Source organism: Sander lucioperca, chromosome 16, assembly GCF_008315115.2.
Source record: "Sander lucioperca isolate FBNREF2018 chromosome 16, SLUC_FBN_1.2, whole genome shotgun sequence".
NCBI lineage: Eukaryota > Metazoa > Chordata > Actinopteri > Perciformes > Percidae > Sander > Sander lucioperca.
The window spans coordinates 24240405-24245937 of NC_050188.1; positions in this window are offsets into that span (position 1 = coordinate 24240405).

The following is a 5533-nucleotide window of genomic DNA, read 5'->3' on the forward strand; positions in this document are numbered from 1 at the left end:
CCCTTTTCATCCCTCCTCCTCTCTCCTCCCCTCCCTCCTCCCTTCCCTCCTCCCTTTCCTCCTCCCTTCCCTCCTCTGTGAGAGCAGAATTTGGCAGATTTACCGACTTTGAGACTCAGAAACTCCCCCAGAACCTGAGAGGTTTTATATTCAGGGCGATGAAACAGGTTGCTGTAAAAAATGTAATCCTTGTTTTGCTTGATTTGTTAAACTCTACGATGGCTAAGGAACTCTTTGCTGGCTTTTTAGGGCTTTATTTTGACCAAAGTGTGAAAAGAGTGACAAAAAATCAACCAAACGTTGCAAAAACCGACAATAACAAAAAGGTGACAAAAACTTCTGAGAAAGCCACAAAAAAAGTTGGAAAAGGAACAAAAATGACCAAAAAAGAAAACTGCAGTAATGCAGTCAAAGATGTTTGACTTTTTTCCGATGTATGCATGTTCATAAACTGTTCATGTCTGGCCCTTGATGCGATTCCCTTTTCCAGTGTGGCCAGGGACGTCCTGGGACCAAAAAGCACGCCGGTGGCCAGTCCACCCTTGAGTGAACATTCCTATCAGTCAGACATCAGGTGAATGAATGAATATAAAGAGCCTCTAGCACAGTGGTTCTCAACCTTTTTGGGACCAGCGCCCCCCTATCCATTATCCAGGTCCCTTACCCCTCCCCCCCATCAAATAAGATGTAGGCTAATTGCCCTGAATAATAATGACTAGGTCCTATTATTGTTATGATAATACACACATTACACATGTGCACATTAACTCCTTCCACATTTTTCAACATAGAAATTACATTCAAAAATCAAAACGTTCAGCTTGATTCAGAATGGTGTGCTACTATTTATAGTATTCATAACATTCATAATTTCCGAAATAGTCAACGTTTAGCAGACATTTTTGCCCCATTAAAGCGGATGGACAGAATGTTCAAAGTTGACACATTTTCATACATTTTCAACTGCTAGCTACTCATTCATACATTCACAGAGAAACTCCATTCAAACTTTAAAACGTTCACCATCTTTCATACATTCAGGGTTGGTATTCAACTTTCAAATCCCATTAGTACTTTTTAAAATATTCAGTCTTCTTTGAGGCTTAGAAAAAATGCCCTTCTGCCATTTTTACATTGGTGTGTATGGGATGGAATGCTCAGACTCAGAGGGCAGGGCCCAACTGACAGAGTGGAAAAGGCAGAAGCTAAATTCTCTTTACCTTGCGATACAATCCACAGTTTTAACTCTTCATACATAACTTTTACATTCAAATGTAGACAATCTTGTGCCCTTTCTAACAATGTTCTTAGGGAGGCAATCTGACTTTCACACGAGGCACACTGAGCTTTCAAGTGAAGCCATGTCCACCAACTGCCGCACTGTCTCCTGTACTAAATCCTACCAGAAATACCAAGAAAAGAAGAGAAACAGGCCCCTTTTCAGACAGCTGCTGTCCTCACTTTTCTTACACAACACACACCATTCTTGCACAGGATGATCAGCAGGGTGTTATGTCTCTCACAGTATTAAACATTAAGAGATAGGAGTTACGGTTCTTGAGCTAGGAGCAGGAATATCAAAGGTGTGCCACAGCCTCGTTTCTGTGAGAAGGACTCTCTGAGACAGGAGTCGTCAGGGCAACCTTTAACTGCAGTTGGTCATGTGACCTGATCCCTGACATGTTGACCAATGCTGTGAAGTGACTGTTCCTAGTCTCTGTGAGAACAGCTGCTGGTGTTGAGGCCTGAGGTCAGTTATTCCTTAGGATTATGGTTAATCTTTCATTAAAGGTGCCGTAGGTAGGATTATGAAGATCCAGGACTTAGCCAAAGAATTTGAACATCAACAACTTCTCAGTCCCTCCCCCCTTTCTGCTAAAGCCCAAAACGGTCTCCTAAGCCCCTCCCCCCACAAGGGAGAATGAATGCGTGTGCATGAGCAGTGATTGACACGCAGTTAGACACCCCCCCCCCCCCCCATCCCTGATTGGTGCATCTGAACAGTTAGACACCCCCCTGGCCCTGATTGGTGCATCTGAACAGTTAGACACCACTTTTCAAAGATATTCATACTTATGAAACTCATTCCTACTTTTTCAACTAAAAACCATTAAAACATGCCACACCTTTCAAACATTCTGGGTATTATTCAACTTTTCTGAGACATTCATGCTAATTAAACCCATTCCCACTTTTTGAACTATTCTCACTACTTTACCTTCTAGATAGAGAACAATATGAGGGAGGTGTGGACAGGGATGAAAGAGATCACCCGGTGTGGGGGTAGAAGAAGACCAACACCAGGCAGCCATGAGAGAGCAAACAAGCTGAACTGTTACTTTAACAGGTTTAGCTCACAGCCATCCCCTGCCTCTTCTACCACTCCACCAACCCCCCACACCCCCTCTCTGCCTCCTCCCCCCCCTCTCTTGCTCCCACACCTCCCCCCTCACTCCCCTGTGGTCTGCCCACTCCCCCCACAACTACAGCACATCTCATCTCCCCCCACAGACACTTCAAGCACCCCTCCTGCTTTTCATTCACACCTGGCCAGGTGAGAAGACAGCTGGAGAGGCTTCACCAGCGCAAGGCTGCCGGCCCGGATGGCATCAGCCCCAGGGTCCTGAAGACCTGCGTCAGTCAGCTGTCTGGTGTTCTCCAGTATGCCTTCAACCTGAGCCTGAGCCTGCAGAGGGTGCTGCTGCTGTGGAAGACGTCCTGCCTTGTCCCGGTCCCCAAGAAGTCGACTCCATCTGGCCTCAAGGACTACCGCCCAGTGGCTCTCACATCCCGTCTTGGCCCACCTGAGGCCGCAAGTGAGATCTTCTCTGGACCCTCTACAGTTTGCCTACCAGCCTCGTCTGGGAGTGGACGATGCTGTCATCTATCTTCTGCAGCGAGCTCATTTGCACCTGGATGGTGGTGGCAGCACTGTGAGAATCACATTTTTTGATTTCTCCAGTGCATTCAACACCATCCAGCCACTGCTACTAGGTGAGAAGCTGCAGATGATGGGTGTCGGTGTGTCCACAGTCTCCTGGATCACTGACTACCTGACAGACAGACCACAGTCTCCTGGATCACTGACTACCTGACAGACAGACCACAGTTTGTCCGTCTGGACCGTGTTCTGTCTGATGTGGTGGTGAGTGGTACGGGGGCTCCACAGGGGACTGTGCTGTCTCCTTTTCTGTTCACCTTATACACCACAGACTTCCAGTACAACTCAGAGTCATGTCACTTACAGAAGTTCTCTGATGACTCTGCAGTTGTTGGGTGTATAAGGGATGGACAGGAGGGAGAGTACAGAGCGCTGGTGGATGACTTTGTGGAGTGGTTTGGTAAGAATCACCTGCTGCTGAATGTGGATAAGACCAGAGAGATGGTGACTGACTTCAGGAGGAAGGGAACGGCTCCACAGCCCCTTTGCATTCTGGGTGGAGATGTGGACATGGTTGAGGAGTACAGATACCTGGGTGTCAACATCGACAGCAGGCTGAACTGGAAAGTCAACAGCACTGCTGTTTACAAGAAGGGGATGAGCAGACTCTATTTCCTGAGGAAGCTGAGATCCTTCAACGTGTGCAGCAAGATGCTGGAGATGTTCTACCAGTCTGTTGTTACCAGCTGAATGGTGGAGATGTTTTACCAGTCTGTTGTTACCAGCTGAATGGTGGAGATGTTCTACTAGTCTGTTGTGGCCAGCGCTCTGTTCTCCTCTGCCATCTGCTGGGGCAGCAGCATCGGAGCCAGCAACACAAACAGACTGAACAAACTGATCAGGAAGGCTGGCTCCGTTATTGGCTGCAAACAGGAGACATTTGAAGCTGTGGTGGAGAAGAGGTCACTGAACAAACTGTTATATATATTGTATAGTGCAGTGTGTGCAGTGCAGTGTGTATAGTCCAGTGTGCATTGTGTGCAGTGTGCAGTGTGTATAGTGCAGTGTGCAGTGTGTGCAGTGTGCAGTGTGTATAGTGCAGTGTGTGCAGTGTGTGCAGTGCAGTGTGTGCAGTGCAGTGTGTATAGTGCAGTGTGTGCAGTGTGTGCAGTGCAGTGTGTATAGTGCAGTGTGTGCAGTGTATGCAGTGCAGTGTGTGCAGTGTGTATAGTGCAGTGTGTGCAGTGTGTGCAGTGCAGTGTGTGCAGTGTGTATAGTGCAGTGTGTGCAGTGTATGCAGTGCAGTGTGTGCAGTGTGCATAGTGCAGTGTGTGCAGTGCAGTGCAGTTTGTGCAGTGCTGTGCAGTATCAATCAGAGTATTTGAGTCAGCTGGGGGATTGGGCCTCCATCACTGCGACCATGCGCTCCATGAGTCCAAGCATTGCTGTTGTGTCCATTTCTTGCAGCAAGGCATTGTTCATGTGCTTACGGTGCTTCAGGAACCATCTGTCCTCTCCAGATATTCCAGCATCTCCCCATCGAGTCGTGTATCCTTTTTCCTGTGCACAAGAACAACAACAATGAATAAGGTTCCTCCATGTTTATCAATGTAGTAACATGTGTGTCTAATATAATCTAATCTAAAATAATCCTACACTACTACTAGTACACACTTACTGCCCACTTTATTACCAGTCCCTCCAGAAAAACGTGATTATGCGATCGCATAATTCAATGCATAATTAGCCAAAGTCTGCATATTTATGCGGGGGCTGCATTTTTTCAAATACGCCGCACTTTCGCCGCATAAATTGCCGATTTCCATGCAAAATATGCGGGGCTTGCATGATTTCATAATCCCCGCATTTTCGTTGCAAAAAAGTCACATATATCTTAGCAGAAAGTTGAAAAATGTTGCGTTGTAGTGTGTAGTGTAGTAGATGGTATCTCCCGGTCAGTGTGGTCGATGGTATCTCCCGGTCAGTGTAGTAGATGATATCTCCCGGTCAGTGTAGTAGATGGTATCTCCTGGTAAATGTCGTAGATAGTATCTCCCGGTCAGTGTAGTAGATGGTATCTCCCGGTCAGTGTAGTAGATGGTATCTCCTGGTCAGTGTAGTCGATGGTATCTCCCGGTCAATGTAGTAGATGGTATCTCCCGGTCAGTATAGTAGATGGTATCTCCTGGTAAATGTCGTAGATGGTATCTCCCGGTAAATGTCGTCGATGGCTGACAGCTCTATAAACAACAAAATCAAGAGATCAGTGCTTTAATCACAAACGTGTCCATTGCACTTTATAAAATGTCAGCTTTTTGGGAAGCCAGATGTTACGTTGGTAACATTTAGTGAGCCAATGGCAGTGTTAGAACGTGGCATGCTAATGTTAGCAATTGTTAGCAATATCCCGCTAGCTGACTAGCTGGTCAGCTTACATTAACGTAAGCAAAGCAAGCACAGCTTGAGTATAATCAGTAGCTTTGTAAACTAAACAGCCAAGAAACGTATAGTTGGTTTGCAACAAGGCGAAACATTTGCAAAGTGAAACTTCCCAGACTCCGTAACGTTAGAAGAAGCCTGCAGCAGCGTCTCACAGACCATTGCCTCGAGCATGGCGGTGGCAGAGTTTAATGCCCCGGTGGTCTGGCACGC